The sequence below is a fragment of the Nannospalax galili genome, unplaced genomic scaffold, assembly GCF_000622305.1.
Source record: "Nannospalax galili isolate Female #2095 unplaced genomic scaffold, S.galili_v1.0 scaffold641, whole genome shotgun sequence".
NCBI classification, from domain to species: Eukaryota; Metazoa; Chordata; class Mammalia; order Rodentia; family Spalacidae; genus Nannospalax; species Nannospalax galili.
In genome coordinates this window covers 1,203,650-1,221,845 of record NW_008345311.1, presented here as the reverse complement: position 1 = coordinate 1,221,845, position 18,196 = coordinate 1,203,650, and the positions used below count along the sequence as shown (strand labels likewise).

Sequence of the window (18,196 nt, the reverse complement as noted above, 5' to 3'; positions counted from 1 at the left end):
TCTCTTACTTTGATACAACTACCTCTGAACAGTGGGGAGCCCGTCTCTACTTCTCCCGTCTGCCATCCTTTGGTGCTGAGGATCCGCGGCCAAGACCAGGGACAATCACCCACTGCACCACCACAACTAACCCAATTATTCATTCTCTCATAGAAAAATCTGCTTTAACCTCCTTGTCTGTGGGTGAATCCCCACTTCTGGACTTGGTTTTGATGTTACTGAGGTGTCTTAGTCAAGGTCATCCCCCCCCCAAACCTCTGCGCCTCCTGCTGCTGCAGGACACTGAGGGCACCTGCGGTGAGGCACTTTCCTGTTAATGTGGAAGCTGAGCATACAGAGCACACCGAAGTTTTCAAAAGAGAGCCTTTTGGGGGTTATCTCTGACCTTACCTTGACAGCTGGCTGAGCAACTAACTGTGGCCCCTTAAACTCTGCAGGAGGAAGATTCAAAGCCCCCCCCCCAAAGAATGAGCAGCCCTCCAAGGTGTGTTTATAAACCCTTAACAGAGTGTGAGGGAGAAATCCTGTGCCTTAGATCTTGAAACCCAAAGGCTTTCCTTTCTCCCTTTGAATGTGGGGATGAGGGCAGCGCTGGGGAAGCAGGACATCAAATAGGATTGTGGCCTTTGAGTGAGGATTCTGTCAATGCGTCCTTGTTCCTGATGGAATGGAGACTCTAGGAGGGTGTTTCAAGGATCAGTGAAACCAACAAGCCTTGGGAAATATGTTCCTGGAATTCAAATACATGGTGGTGGGGAGTGGGCGGTTAAGGAGTGTTGTTGTTTGAACCTTTGAAAGGTTCAGTCTTGACAAAGATTCCCTCCCCCCGAGCACCTCCCCCCCGAATCTGGTGCCATGGATGACCTCAGTTTCTCCCAGTCTCTGGGTCTTATGAATCAAATTAATCACCATTCCACCCACGCCACAGGGTCTCTAGTCACCTTGCTAGCAGGTTCCAGACGCACTAAAAGACTGGTCCAAACAGGCCCTGAGCAGAGTAATGCTAGGCACTGATTGGCTGCTCTTGGCCCCTCCCTTCATCACGCTTTTGGCCCAAGAGCTCAGTGCAGCTTCACCAGCGCTGGGTAGGCGCTCTGGTGCTGCCGAGGAAGCTACCTTCCTCGCGTGCACTGATCCTTCTGATTCAGCCTTTGGAGCAGCAAGACTGGTAGTCTTGGCTGCTCCTTTGGCCTGTCTTTCCCTTACCTACCTATTTCATATGAACTTTCCTTCATTCTGCACGTCGTTGTCGTCGGAGTCCTTGTCGAGATCGTCGTGGTGCTCCTGTGGTGGCCTTCGTCCGTTTAGAATAGTGTAGTTAGTTAGGGGCCATCGAAGAAGAATTAAGCGATTGGCGCGGTGATGCTGGAGGTGTCAGTTACTAAGCTAGGGTAGGATAGTGGAATCACACCAGCTAAACCTTGCCGGGAGGCGCACGGTCGCCCACTGGAGGTCGACTTGCAGGCGCTTCCCATCTCGCCGAGCTCCCTCCGTTCTTTTCTTCCTCTGCTGAGAGGCCAGGTTGCGGCGCGCAGCTCAGCGCAGCGCACCGACTGCCGCGGGCTCCGCTGGGCGATTGCAGCCGAGTCCGTTTCTCGTCTAGCTGCCGCCGCGGCGACCGCTGCTTGATCTTCCTCCCGGACGCTAGTGGTAAGTTGGACCCCCGGCGGCTTTGCTAGCCGAGACACTAATGATTTAGGCGGGGGGTGGGGGAGTGGAGTGGGGAAGGGTGGACAGTTCAAGAATGGTTGCAGCCAGCAGGACCACACTGACCGGGGCGCAGGGTGGGGAGTGACTCTGTGCGCCCAGATCCTGAGGAGACTGGGGTCTCTGGAAGGAGCAGGGAGCTGGGTTTCACTAGGTAAACACCCGATTCTCAAGGAGGTTGGGGGGCCGGACTCGGGATGTAGGCGCTAGAGGGACGCGAGGATCTAGAGAATCCCGCGCTCAGAGCTCAGATAAAACACTAAGACTTGGGGTGGGGTCTCCAGAAGTGAGAGGAGAGGAAGGAGGGCAGAGAGAGGAATAGGGAGGAGAAAAACTCGCGGGGATCTCTGGGTGAGGGGTGGGCTGAAGAAGGTGTGACTGTTTACCTTCTTAAGAAATCAGAATGGGACCAAGTGAGAGGGGGCTCAAGGTATGAGGTAATGAAAGCAGGGGCGGGGGGTGGCGAATGATCCTCTATTATGTTTTTATTGAAACCGACCCCACATTTTCGGAGGGTCTCAGTGAACACGTAAGTCTGGGAAATAACACACTGCGGATCTGTGTCTTGATCTAACAGCTGTTGGCTGAATTTGAACAGCGTTGCTGATGGTCACGTAAGTTTAAAAGGATAGTATAAGTGAGCCTTTTTATTAGCTTACCTAAGCCATTTGGCCTCAGCTTTATATTTTGGAAAGGCTTGCGGAAAAGATTCCATCACTGCCTTTTATCCTTGTTCCTTTGCTCAGTTTAACCTGACATTCTTGACAGCATACCACGGAATTGCTAAAGATGAACAGGTTGCCGGTTCCTGGTGCCACATAAAGTTCGTCATTGCAAAAACTGTCTGTGTGTTTGTTTCTTTTCTGCGCCATGCCCTTTGCCTTTTGCTTCCTATTAGGTAGTAATATGCAACTGGGGTGACAAGCACTGTGACTTTTGTAAAAGATCTCCTTATTTTAAGTGGCAGTGCTCCTCTAACACACTCAGTGGGTGACAATAAGCAGAGGATATTTAGTTTGGTTCAGAATCACTGTCAGGACTGGGCATCTTCTTCATTAATATTCACCAGTGTAAGTTCCACTCAGAAAGGCTTAGCTGAGACATTAAGTGCTTATGCCCCTCACCACATAACTTTTAGTAGGTTAACCAAAGAAAGCTCTCACCAGGGAAAACTGGTATTGAACTAAACTGTGAGGGTTGGGAGTGGGGTGGGGGAAGAAGATGTTGCGCAGTGAGTAATCACTGAATTCCCAGTTTGCAGACAATCATGACCTCATACAAACAATGATGAAAAGAGACGTGGGTTCAGGACAGACTTTCAGATTTTCATTAAGAAGTTTGCATATGTACACACACACGCACACACACACACACACACACACACACATACACACACATGAATGCAGTAGAAAGGAGTTGTTGCCTGCATTACACATTTACAGACAGTGATAAAGGGCAATTAGCAAGCCCTACAGAAAATGATTTCTCCCATGATCATTTTGCAGCATTTAAATAACAACCAATATGGAGCAACCAATATGGTTCTTACAAAATAATATACTTCCTTTCATACCTTTCTGTTTGAAAATCACCTACAACTCCCTACCTCAAAACCATAGGTAGGGGCTACTCAATTTTCCTGTAATTTAATGAGGTAGGTTATGGAATATTTAATCATGTTTTTCATTCACTAAACTTATTCTTCTAGTCCTCTTGGAGAGGGAAGAAAAAAATTGCTCTATGCACGTAATTTCTCTTTTAATAGCACCTATCATCTACAGCAACAAGCCCAATGCAAATCCTGAAATTCAGAAGGTGGATAAGGCTTGTGATTGCAAAGTCGAGGTAGGATTTGGGTGTTTACAACACTGGCAGGAATTTTCTGTCTGCACAATATAGAGAAGGCTATTAACTCTTTTCTGCTTCTATGGCTTTTATAAATTTATTTATTTTCCCATGTAGCATTGTCATGGAAGACATTGATGACTTTTTCAGGTAATAAGATGACAGATTTTGGTGCAGTATGAATCCACAGGAAGAAGAAGGAAATGAGAACTAACATTTTGAAGAACCTCTAGGATGCCACGCAGGGATTCAAGAGCATTGCATATATGCATTATTTCCTATAATCTTCATAGCATTGCTATGAATAGGAAAGTATTATCTCCCATATTATTTTTTCCACTCAATTTCCTCCTCATTTCAAAATATCCTCTCATAAATTAATTTAAGACAAGGCAATAAGTAGTATTCCTTTGTGCTTACCTGGCTACCTGGAAAGAACATACGTATTTCTTTGGCAATAGAAATAAAAACTAAAAGTTCTGGGCTGGGGCAGAGCACTTGCCGAGCATGCACAAAGCCCTGGGTTTAATCCCCAACACTGCAACAAATTTTTTTCTTAATTTTAAGCCAGATATCTCTGACAATGTGTTGGTAATCCACTAAGGATTTAAGCAACTTGAGCACTTTACCCACTGTGGTTCACAGATGATGGTAGATTGCATTTCTGAAAAATAAATTCTAAAATTCTCTTAGATTTGCAGAATTCTCACAGCTATTTGGAATTTATTCAGTACTATTTCTTCATTTAGCTAGTAAATTTCCAAACCTCAGTAATAGTCTGAAATCTGAATGAATCAATTATTTTGCTGTTCAATTTTTTATTTCTTCCAAATAATAGCCATATAGGTCTCAAAAAAAAAAAATGAAGCACACAGAAAAATCTTGGGGAGAAATTATCAGCAACCAACATTAAGTATCCTCAGTGCCTCTTAAATTGCTCAAGGCCTGAAACTGAAGAAGGTTGCAGTTTGCTGAGCCCCACTGCAAAATAATAATTAAGTCCTTGTATCTAATGGCTCCCTTATTTCCAGACTATTTGGTTAAGATCATTAAAGTGTGTCTTACCGCTTCACTTATATAGCAGTAGATTACCTCATAAAACAAATATATATATATATACGAATGTGTATAAAACACTTGTATTGACATTATTTTAGGAGAAGATATGGTAAAGCTTATGGTCTAGTAAAAGAAATGCTTAATTATGTCTCATTAAGTAAGCAGTCATAAGTCAACTATGGAAACTTGATCATAAATTGGGTTAATCAGATATTATTATAATACAATAACACAGTAATATAATACATATTAATATGACAAATTATCATTTGTTAATTGTGAAACTGTTTAAAGTATTTTTGAATAATTGCATGAAGCAATATTTTATATTATCACTTACCACCATTACAAAATGCCTGTTACTTTTTCTATGTAATGCACTATTGAGTCTCAGAAGGAAATTACCAATAACCTTATCTAATGAGTGTTCAACCAGTTAGTCTCTCCATCACTGCTTTTCATCAAAACATTTTAAGATTTCTTCATATCCTGAGAGCACTGCTGCAGAACTCCCTAGAAATCTCTATTTTACATTCTTAATATTGCAGCTAGCAAAGAACTTGGAATGCATCATCATTTAACCAGACACCATCATATTTAATATTGATGCACAACCTCAAAAATGCTTTGGTAATTACCTCTGATATGTTAATGAACCCTTGGAATAGTAGGAGAAGGATTTCAATAAGATGCACATAAGCTGGAATCTTATGCTTGCTTTCCTCTACCCAGCATCTCTACTTCATCCTTCTTCTGATTCATCCTTCCAGATGAAGTTAAAACTGTACCATCTGCACTTTCCTAAAGATACTTGCAAGTTATAATACTATACATTTATCTGGCATTTGATATAATAATTAAGATTACCCTGATTTACAGATGTCCGGTTACATGGTCTAATTTGAGAAGCATTAGAAAAAGTCTTTTGACCCACAAACTGCTTTTATGGTGTTTCCTGGCATTTGAAATCCTACATTCAGGAATTTCCTTCTTTAATTTAAGCATTTTTTTTCTTTAAATACAAAGATCCACTTAGAGAGCTAACCTAATATTATTGCCCATTAATGAAGCATAAATACATCTACAGCTATCAGAAAGTCTTTAGAACTGCAGTATCTCATACAACAGCCAGCAGCCACACGTTGGCATTGAAATTTAATTGAGTTGAATCAGAAGATAAATCCAGTTTTCTCACAGACCACAATTCAACCAGTGCCTAAAGTTCATAGGTAATTATCATGACTGTAGGAAGATCATTGGACAACAGTGCACTAGAAAGGAGCAATCCTCAGCTTTTTCACTGCATTTCCTCTGCCTCCTTGCTTTAACCAAACCTGGTTTTCAACAGAGAAGTTCTTTTACTTCCTGACAGATATGCAAATTAGTTACTTCTTACCCTCCATCTTTCCCCACTGCATGAATCTTATTGCTTCTCTCTATATGTGCATGCTCGAAGTTGTGATTAAAATTGGCCTACTTCCTTTTCTAACCTTCAAATACTGGAACATATCTCTTTTGGTTTTATGCAAACAATCCTTTATTGAAGCTTACACCATTCCAATATTTCTTTTCTTAGTGTTCTACATTTATGTTGAAGTTGTTGACATCTGTTTCTTACTGTTCCATTTTTATCTTGTCATTCTATGGAGACTTCAGTGTCCAAAAAGATTGCCAAGTAACATTTTAGTCTATTTTCTTTTTCATTGCCACATCTACAGCGTATGACTTTCTAAAATTTTACATTCAGAATCAGTACTCTAAATTTTGACTTCCAGTGTCCTTACATTCCTCCTCTTCCTTTCTATTTACTCAATAACCTCACCAGTACTTTGGAAGGCCCTTCAGAAAGCTTCCAATAATAATGCCTTCTTGTGGCTTTACTTCCTATTCTTCCTAGTCTGACACTGCATCAGTCATGTCACTGTATGTCATCACACAGAATGAACACTCCTTGATGCCCACGTACTGCCCCATTTTAACCCTCCTCTGTTTGGGGTGAGTGTACCCTGTTTTCTACCTTGATTGCTGAGCATCAATGGAAAAAAGCTAAAAATATCACACACTATTGTTTCTAAATCCATCTCGGCCCTCAGTACTACTCTGCAAGATTTTCACACTCTCATCAACTCCTCCTGTATTCCTGGCCTTGGATTGCACACCTATGTTACCTGTCTTCACTTCTCTACTCTATTCTTATATTTGCCACTCTCAGAGGTTTGTCTAAATATGTCACAGAGAAATCAGGAAGATATGCAAGGTAAATTTCTCCTTCTCAATTTGACCAAGGATTGAGACTGAATTTGGATGAATTTACTGTTACATCCTAAATTGTTGATATGCTTATTCTGGTAACATTATACAGAAAGTGTATCTCCTTTAGGTCTTTGAGGGAAGAGAAAAGACAATCTTATGGAACTCAGCCTGAAATTTCACTGTCACTGAACATAAACATATACCTAGGATTTTTAATTGTACCCTATAAGACATTTATGTTTATTTGTACTATGAACAGCAGATATTGAGAAGTTGGATCAAAATATGTGTTGCCATCATAATTTTCTGATACTCTAGATTTAAATAAGATTTAGTATTAAAATATATACTCAATGCTAAGAATATATAAGATGGATGATTTATAGACCTACATATTATATTCTCATTTTTTAAGTTTGTAGTTAACATATGTGTTTTCAGATTATGTATTTTCCATTAAATATTCCCATGAGCCGGTACTCCATTCCAAATCATAATTCTAACAGCAAAGTTTCTTCTGGAACATGGTAAAACTTTGATAAGTTATAAGTGGTCAGCAATGGCCATTTCATTTGCCCCAAGGTTCTAAACATTACTTGCATTACTAAGGATGGTAAGTACAAGATAACTTCTAGAGAATAGGAAATGGAGAACATTTCTGAGTAAAGGAGTGAGCAATAGAGACCGAATGAGTTCAAGTCTCCAAGGAGCAAACTCAACTCCTGTAGTATGTAGTAGCCAGGCCTTGGAGGAAAGAAAGTCAATAGCGGATTTGGCCTTCTGCAGAAGATGAAGCAGTTAGATTGGGAGTGAGGTAGAGGGGGTGCATATTCAGAGATAAATTCTTAGTAATAATAGGATGTGGAGTGCACATAGTACAAAAATTAAAAATAACTAAATACTATCAAAACTTTGACAGCTAATATCTAGACCAGAATGTCAATGAATGGACTGGTTTAGGTTTTTTATTGTTGTTGTTGATTTATTTTAATGAAAAGTAATTTCTCTTTTAACGTCATTACTAAAATGGCTTTGAATAAATTTCATGCATTCCCCAACTTTTTATAAGTACGTTACAAACTCACATATCTTCCGTTTTAGCTCAGGAATCAAGACTCATTTAATGCTTTTCATGTATAGTTTTCTATAATCAAGGCAAGAAGACTTGCCCAAGTTAGTAATTCTTTTTCTTAAGAGAGAAGCGAAGTATGATAGCAATAATAGCCATTATTCATTGACATTATATTATACACATTTCTAAGGGGTTTATATGTTTTCTTATTTAATCCCCTCAACTACCACAAGTGTGATCATAATATTATTCATAGTTTGTATTTGGGCAAACAGAAGCCCCCACACAAACAGGTGAAATGACCTACTCAAATGAAATGAACAAACCCAAGCCTGATACTTGGCAGTTTTGAATCCAGTCATCACGTTGTTATGCGGTATACTTTTTTTTTTTTTTACAAGAAAATAGAAATCCTTTATTGTATTATATCTGATCACAATGGAATAAAACTAGAAATCGACAATAGAAACTCCAGAAAATATACAGATTCATGGAGATTGAACAATATGCTACTGAATGATGCTTAAAATTGAAGAAATTAAGAGAGTCGTTAAAAAAATTCTTGATATTGAATGAGAATGAATACACAACATACTATATCTTGTGGGATACAAGGAAAATAGTTCTAGGGGGGAAGTTTGTAGTTAACAATGCCTATGTAAAAAATCAGAGAAGGGCCAGCAGAATGGCTTGGTAATAAAGGTTTTTGCCATCAAACCCAGTGACCTGATGACCCACATGGTGGAAGAAGAGAACCAACTCCAGAAAGTTGTACACTGTGCCATGCACATGCCCCCCCCATACACATACACAAAATAAATGTACACTCACATGCATACACATAAACATATAATTAAAAACTATACCGTTGAAGGGCCAGGGTGTATCTCAGTAGTAGAATACTTGTTTAGCATGTATGAGGTCCTGGGTTCAAAACACACACACCACCAGCACCACCACCATGAAAAAATAGTATCAGTATATGTTTTTCTTTGAAAATAGCTAAGCACTCAGTGATCCGTGAAGTTTTTCTTCTTTATTCTTTCACTATGTTTTTTGTTGTGATGATGTGTCATACAAAAAGCAATCTTATCCATTTGTTTTATTCATGTTCACCAGTAGTTTCCAACAGTGCATCCATGCTTATACTATCGAAGGTGTTCCATTCTGGTGCCTCACATCCTTACCCCTTGCCTTTATATCTCTCAAGGAACTGATTTAATGACAGTGGCCCATGGTAAGGTATGGACAAGGATCCACCTGAGGAAATTAAATTGTCCCCACTTCCCATTAACGTTGCCTGGACCCCGACTCCCCCATTCTTTTGTCTATCATAAAAGAGTAACAAAAGCCCAAATTTTCAGGAAAAAGTTAGCAAACAGTCATGCCAGGTTGACAGTTGAATTAATATAGTTATATGTTATTGAACTCAGTATAAGCCCTGTAAGACATAAAATTGGATGAATTTTTAACCTTTAAAAAAGATCTCTGTTTCATTTTAGAATACATTGTTCCTTGCAGACTGACTCATTGTTTTTGCTACTAACACTGAGGTGTTGGCGCTTGCATCTCTAATCTGTATGTGTCTGATTATTACTAGTCATAATCGGTTGCACTTGGATCCTTGGCACTTGTGTATATCTATAAAGTCATTGGGCAGATTTCAATGGTAATGTTTATCACCTCTACTAATTAGCATGATGTAAATTTCCATGCTTCCTCCTCAAATATAATACATTTGTAAAAAATTTGTTAATTTTTTTGTGTGTATGTATATTACACAGAACATCCTAAAGGAATCGTTTTATACTATAGCCACTAGACTTTGAACATAGGCTTTGAACAGTTTGATGTGAATATAAAGATGTCATTATTGATAACCTCCATTAATCTTAATCTGCAGTTATATAGGCAATAATATAGGCATGTAACATTTCACATAATTTGTCTATCAATTAAGAATATAGCAGGTCAAATAAGAAAATAATGCTGATGCTAGGAGACTGAGAGGTGAAGAGCTGAATGAAAGATGGTGTGGTGGCCAGGATTCTAATCACAGCGTTCAGGAACTGAGGCATAAAGACTGTAAATTTAAGGCCCACCTAGGGTACATAGCAAGACCTTATTTGAGAAATAAAGGAAGGAAGGATGGAAGGAAGGAAAGAAGGAAGGAAGGAAGAGAAAGGGAAGGAAGGAAGGATAGAAGGAAGGAAAGTAGGAAGGACAGAAAGAAGGAAGGAAGAGAAGGGGGGAGGGAGGGAAGGAAGGAAAGATTAAAGAAACAGCAAAGTGAAGCTCAAGGGCATTATACTAATACAGCACAGGGAAATGATGCTTTTGTATAGAGGGTTGAGACAAGTGCAAAGGGGCAGGCGATACTACAGCAGGGTGGACTCAGTTGTACGTGATTTGCATTCTTTGTTTTACTACAACAACAACAATCATATTTGAGCCTTTAGAGAAATTTGTATATTGACATTTAAACAGGAAAACGGAAGCTCCAGAAGTCTATGACTGGAACCACAGAAAGTTGCTAGCAATACTGGAGAAACAGAGAATATTGGAAGACTGTGGTATGGAGCTCTCCCTACCAAACCTTCCTCAGGCCTACCTGGTTTTTTAGGTCTGGTTCAAGCCCTGCCTCTTGCAGTAAGCATTTGGTGACTGCCCTTATATATGACATAATATTTGTCTATAATATTTAATCAGTTAACAAACCTTGATTATGTTGTGAATTCTATTAACTTACTTTCCAATGATTACAGTAAAAGAGAGCAGGTGAAAAATTAAAAATAGAGATTTAGTATACTTGCACATGCAAGAAGTAAAGCACTAACAAAATGACTTCTCTGAATATATTTTAGGACAATTAAAGACTTACAAATATTGATATCTTAGCTAAAATTTAATCCCAGGCTACACAGTTTTATTTTCTATTTCATGGTGAAACGCGTGCGTGCGCGCGCGCGCGCGCACACACACACACACACACGCATGCATGTATGTATACATAAGAGAGAGCATTCTATTGACTACATGTTAGGATAATTTTCACATTTTAGCTCTATTCTATAACTTCATTGTTATTTAGGCTTTAACCAATAAACTCAGACCTATACCTATTTTGTGATATGGGTTAATGGGTCAGCCTAATTTTACATATCTTATAATTGCAGGACATCAGATATTATTATTACTGAGCTGTCTTGAGTGATAAGATCATGAATGTGTTGTTATGTTTTTGTAATTTTCAACACTTAAGTTTAATTTTATAATGTGAGGCTTGTTTGTATATTGTTCTAACATTGTTTGATTAGTCATTGATATACAAAAGTTTAAGAGGCCATGTCTTACATTTTAAATTATGGTCTAAAGGAACTTCAGAGAGTATTAGATACTTTTATTCTTGGTGAAAGTAAACAGGGAGAATCTTGTACTAATCAAACACTATTTTTCAACGCATAGCTTAAGGGAGCATAAATGAATAGATTTATTGATAGACTTATCTCTGTTCTTCTGCCATATATTTACTTTAAAAACACTGAAAATTACAAATTGCAAAGAAGTGATTTTCTAGGAGAGAATTATGCACCCAATATTGCTCATTGATACCATGATTCCTGATCCCCCCAAATATTATTTAAGTTGCAGATTCATTAGATGGAACAATGATCTCCCTTCTCCCACTGGATAAAGTCTATCACTTTCTTATGCTGCTGCTGCCAAACCTCAGGCAATTTTTAAAGTTTTATTTAAGTAAATCTATTAAAATTGTACTGTCCTTATCATTCATCTAAATATTCCAATTAGTTAAGTAAAATATGATGACGACTAATGAACTTTCAGGAAGTTATTAAAGCCCTAGTGTTATTTTGAGGGCCTAATATGCTTCCAATATTTTCTTGGATGATAAACAAGTAACAATCATATAACACTTCCTTAATGAAAAGGAAATTCTACACAATAATATAATTTTAAAACTTATAGAATACATAACATTGTTTTCTATTCTCCCTATTCTACCACTCAGAATAAATGAGGAAAGTGGGTCAACCACTTGCTTAACTTTAGACTCAGCGTGCACAACTGTAAATGTGATACACTAATCTTTCTATAAGTGTCTGCCAAGCTAGCCTTTGTGTCTGGAGCAAATGCAGAATACAGAAACCACTGAGGTTCAATGAGTTACTTCCCTAAAGTTACCAATACAGAGATGCAGATTATATGAATCATATATTCATATATGAAGTTTTATGATTGTTGTGTATATAAATTTATATATTAGTTGACATATAATATTGAACAAAAGATATGGAGATAACTATCATAAATCTCATGATTTAATGAAACTAGTCAAAACTTAAAAATACCCAAAACTTGATAAGATAATATATTGCTGCAAAATAATTTTATTCACCTCACAGTTTTACTTTGACTAAGTACATTTTCAGAAGAACAGCCAAATTTGTTCAGACACATAGTGCATTCTAAATCTCTTGATTCAGACTGCTAAAACAACAAAAGTTGTTTAATTGTTTCTGTATAGAATAACACAGAATGTATTTGTTATTTTCCTTGCTAGAAATAATTTTAAATTTATCTACCTCCCTCTCCAGATTTCTTTATTTTCGCATGTCATTTGAGGTAATTCTTGTATTTCTTTTTTTGTTTTGGAGTCACTTTTAAATCATTTTTTCCAATAAATTCCATTGAAACAATTCTAATATTTTTCCAAAATGTTGTTCAGGTGGACCAATATTTTTTTTATTTTCATTGTAATTATAGACTCTCATAGGAAATTCTTTAAATGTCACTCCAGAAAATCACTCTGTCCCATATTTGAGCTATACCCATCCTATATTCATACCACAATGCACAAAAATACAAAGCATTTATAGAGTTAATGTCAACGAGGTGGCAAAGCAGTTGTGACACACCAAGAAAAAAATAGAGTACCAGGTCAGTTATGAGATAATGAACTTCTAGTAGTAGAGGAAGTTAGGACGTGGCTGCAAACAAATTCTCATGCTATTCAGCGGCGAATGCACTGTTTTCCAGAGGGAGTGAGGAAGAAATATGTTTTACTGAAAAGGTCAAGAAGCAAGAAGTAGTGTGTACCTGCAATCCAAGTGTTCACAGGATTGAGGCTGGAGAATAGTGAGTTGGTGGCTGGCCTGGGTTACAAATGAAGTTACTATGAACTACATAGCAAGATCCTATCTCAAAGCAAACAGAAAACCAAGAAATAATGCTTTAAATTATAACATGCTGTGCTGGAGAGATGGCTCAGTGGTTAAGAACACTGGTTGTTCTTGTAGAAGACCTGGGTTCGAATCCCAGTACTCACATGGCAGCTAACAACTGTCCATAACTCCAGTCCCAGTTGATCCGACAGCTTCTTCTGACCTCCACAGGCATTGCATAACATGGGTGCACTTACCTACATGCAGGCAATACATGCATACACATAAAATAAAAATAATAAATTAAAATATATATATCATGCTATGGTTGTATGTATGTACGTATGTATATAGTGTAGAAAGAGCCACCGATCATACTAAAAACATCACCTAATTACATATATGAAATCACCAAGATTTCCATTTCAACTTTAAGGAAAATGGACTTTATACCATTTAAATAGAAAATAGCGTATTATACTTTATGGTATTATTGTTCCTTGGTTTTGAGCCTATACTTCAAATTTCAGTGCCTCTTATCTGCCAGGCATGGTGTTAAAAGTTTCATATGCATTATTTCTGTTTTTAATTTGAGTCTTATCTACTTTACCACATTATAAACTCTAGACAATGATTATATTTATTCATGTTTATATGCATATACTGTTATGCATTATGGTTTATTTCACTATATACTTTCTGAATAATTAATACATAAAAATACACAGACACTATGAAAAGGGTTTTTAAGCTTCAAATTCAGAGTTAAATGACCTGAGGTCTAGTCTTTCATGAGTCTCTGTGTGCTTTGCTGTTAAAAGAGGAAATTATGGGAAGTTCAGAGGTAGGGCACATACCTAGGGTACTTGAAATCTTGGGTCCAGTACTCAAAACTGGGGGAAAGAAGAAGCTAAACTGGATAAATGTTACTAATATCTTTTCAAATTCTGCAATCTTGTGAAAAACATTGACAGTTTGTAGTTCAGAAAATCGACTTCAAATTTCAGATAGTAGATTTTTCTGGCCCAGAAAATAAACTTTGTAATTCTTCAAATACACAAGAAATTCCTATAAAAACAAATGTCAGCTCACCTCTAGTTTTGGACCTGTCATTTTCAATCAGCCAAGCGCCCTGCATTTGAAATGATTCATCTTTAAAGATAAGTAAATATGAGTGAAAATCTCTTCTTTTTCTTTTTTCCTTTTTTTCTTTTTCTTTTTTTATTTCTTGAATTGAATTTAAGCAAATTTTAGGTATTAGTAACAAAAGTAACAAAATTATTGTAGGTGGTCTAAATTCAGTGGTAGTGCAGCTCCACACTCTACACAAATGAACTTACTTAATGATGTAATGCTGCCTTTTCAAAAGAGGTCAAGTTGTTATTGTTACACTAGTAGATCACTTACCAACTCAAATTCTTTAGACTGTAGAAATGTTACATAAAAAATAATTGTTATTTATTTTTTTCTCAGTAGTGTTTATAACAAAGTATTCCTTGTTAGATTGTGGTGACCTATGTCCATAATGTCAGCACCTGGGAAGGGGAGGCAGGAGGATCAGGAGTTCTAGGTCATCCTTACATACATATGAATGTCAAAGCTAGCCTGGACTGCAGAAGACGTCTCAACAAAACCACAAGGAATTTTGAGCCATATTGAATTGTGAATATAACATGACAGACACATTGAGCTATGGAAAGAAAAGCCTTCAAAATAGTTTTAATTTTCAGAAATGTTTAATAAATATGCAGACGTTAAGAAGATAAAAGTTAAAAGAACCAAAATGCAAAAAGAATTTCTAAAAAAAAATTAGGAATTCTTGCGACCAATACTGTCAACCTGTGAACAAAGATAATTTGTTGCTGCCCACAGTAAAGAACAAAATTGGATATAGTTATATTTTCTCATTAAATCTTTCTATTATATTAATTCTTGTAGAATCTTCAGGAAAAGTAAGAATTCCATTTCTTTATTTTATTACATATTGTTTAACAGGTACATTTATGATATTCTTCCTAGTATTGTTTTTAGGCTACCTTATAGCTCATATATGTACAAATGTATGAATATATACATATATGTTTATATATATGCATGTGTGTGTGTGTGTGTGTGTGTGTGTGTGTGATTTTTTGAGACAGGGTTTCACTATGTAGGCTTGGCTATCCTGGAACATGCTATGTAGATATTCAGACCACATTAGCCTCAAGCTCATGATTCCCCTGGCCTTGCCTTCGGAGTGTGGGAGTTACTGATTTGTGCCAACATGCACACCCTATTTTTGAATGTTTTCTATTTCATGCATATTTTAAAGTTATTTGTTATTATAGGACTGTTTTGCAACCGTATAACTATTCTTACATTTTCTCTTCTGCCTTTCCTACTGTCATTTATCTTATTTTCCACCACAAGCAATAAACAGATGAAAACATTTAAAGGTGTCATCAAGAGCAACTTTATTAGTAGTATGACTAATTTTTTAAAAAATAATTTATTTAATAACCACCTGATTAGAAGAAGCATTTCATTACAGCATTAACATATTCAATAACAATTTCCAGAGCAAAGATGGATCTCTTTCAGTATTGTCTGTAAATTTAGGTTCACAGTTGAATTAATACACTTATACAATATTGAACTCAGTATAAACCCTATAAGACATAAAATTGAATGAGGTTTCAACCTTTAGAAAAGATCTCCATTTCATTTTAAAATATACTGTTTCATACAGAAAAACTCATTTTTAATGCTACTAACACTTTGATGTTTGCACATGCGTCTCTAATCTCTATGTTTCTGATTATTGCTAGTGATAGTTGGTTACTTTCTGAGATCCACCTGAGCATGGATATAAAATCATCAGATGGATTTCAATGATAATGTGTTTCACCTCTACTAATTAACATGGAGCAAATTTTACGCTTCCTCTTCAAATATAACTCATTTCCTTATTTGTTGATATTTTGTGTGTATTTCATACAGAACCTCCCAAACAATCTTATTCATCTATATATCCACATCCCAAATGGCACCTTCCCATATATTCCTCCCACCCACCATTGGAGCCCATATACTCTGTCATCCCTGTTACTGTCCACTGTGTTGTTGGTGCCCCCAGCAGTTCTCCAGTGTTTGTCCATCTGCTGAATCTAGTCAGCCTATATAGAGCTCCTTCTTTTACGAAGATCAGCTCTTCCTCATCTACCAGCAATCAGTTGCCAATATTCCTTTAGATAAGATATACTGGTTACTGTCCGGGAGTCTCTTGGGCCACCCTGGCCAACAACTCAAAGGAAGGAACCCATCCTACTGCAGAGACACTTGTACATCCATGTTTATTGCTGCTCTTTCACAATAGCTAAGAGATGGAAGCAACCTAAGTGTCCCTCGACTGATGAGTGGGTAATGAAAATGTGGTTCAATTATATGATGGAGATTCACTCAGCAGTAAAAAAAAGATGAAACCATGAAATTTGCAGGCAAATGGATGGAACTAGAAATTGTTATATTAAGTGAAGTAACAGACTCAGAATAAAAAAAAAAAGAAATATGATCTCTCTCATACATGAATCCTAGCACCAAATCCTTATAAATGAGTTTGTATCCAGACATAACTACAGGAACCAGGATAATGAAAGGGAACCAGGGAGGTAAAGGAAAATAAAGAATCTGAAAGAGAACAGTAGGAAACAGGTGTTAATAAGGGAGATGTGGATGAAAGGGGGTTATTTTAAGGGAAGGGGAGAGGGAAGGTTATACAACGAAACTTGGGGATAAAGGGATAAAAGGAGCTCAAGAGAGGTGGGGCCATAGGAGAAGGGTATTATTAAGAGAGAAATGGGAAAAATGGGGGCACTTTAAGTGGGGAAACCATGGCAGAAGGGTTAGACAATGCGAGAGATAAATAATGCCTAGCTAGTTTTTTAAAAAATATTTTATTATTTTTTATTTTATCTGTACAAGTGTATTGCCTGTATATGTGTGAGTGCACCCATGTTGTGCAATGCCACCAAGGTCAGAGGAATCCGAAGCCCTCTTCTGGCCTAGATAGCTTTAAAAAACCAGAGGGAACCATATTAATTGAACAACCTACTGGCAAATTATACATACAACTAGCTCAAGGAATATAATACATGTTTAGGCAAGGTTTATCTGAGAATGTTTGGTCTTTGCCCAAGCTTTATCTACATAGCACACGGTAACTAAAAGTACTAGACTGGTGGAACTAACCTTCTTGGATGTCTGACAACTATACTTTGAGGCCTATACTAATTTGGTCAGAGGGACATAAAGGACAGTTTTGGCTCCTTGCCCTCCTAGGTCAACTAAGCTCTAGGGGACTATGAGTATCTCTCAAAATGTCCTGTAACTGTGGTGAGTCACCTGTCCTCTTGATCAAGGAGGCCATGGAGACTCCATGAGATGGACTTGAGCCAGTGTCCAGTCTACAAAGAGGAGGGTCAACTCAAAGGAAACATTGCCTCCATGCTTCCAAGTGAAGCCAACCATGGTAGAGCAGAACCTTTGACTTATCTTCACATAGATGGAACTAGTAAAAGAAAGGAGCCAGGGGCTCCTCTGAAGCCCATGTGACCCCTGAGGAACAGATCCTCAAACGGCCTTAAGAGTAAAAATAAATTGATTTATCCGGACCAACTGTATGGCCTTAAACACCCAAAAGGAAAGTATATCCAAAGACTAAAGGGATCAATATAATTCTTTAAGAGTGCATGTGTATAACTAAAAGCTACGTAACATGAAACAGTGCCAGACAGAAGATGCCTTCCTTTGAGTTGTATGCCTATTTTTTACATTATAATGAAATTTGCATCTGATAATACTTAAGATTTTTATACATTTTTTCCATATTTTCTCTTATTTGATTTTCAACCTAACGAATTGATTAAGGCCAGTATTATTATATTGATTATACAAATAAGACAACTAAAAGTAAAAAAATTTAAATATCTTATCCAGGACCACACAGTTAATTGTACAGGCAGATTCAAATAAATTTGTTTTCATGTTACGTATGCCATAGTATTTCGAGTATTTCTCTTGCCTTTTTTTTTTTTTT

At 37.3% G+C, this 18,196-nt stretch overlaps 1 protein-coding gene across 1 annotated transcript in view; it reads left to right on the top strand.

Moving 5' to 3' along the window:
- The first annotated feature begins 1,325 nt into the window (after positions 1–1,325).
- The window catches only part of Htr2c (5-hydroxytryptamine receptor 2C), a 293,810-nt gene continuing 276,939 nt past the window's right edge, over positions 1,326–18,196 (top strand). The window contains exon 1 of the mRNA XM_008841567.1: positions 1,326–1,650. The gene's annotated coding sequence lies outside the window, so the exon portion shown is untranslated. The remainder of the gene's footprint in view (positions 1,651–18,196) is intronic.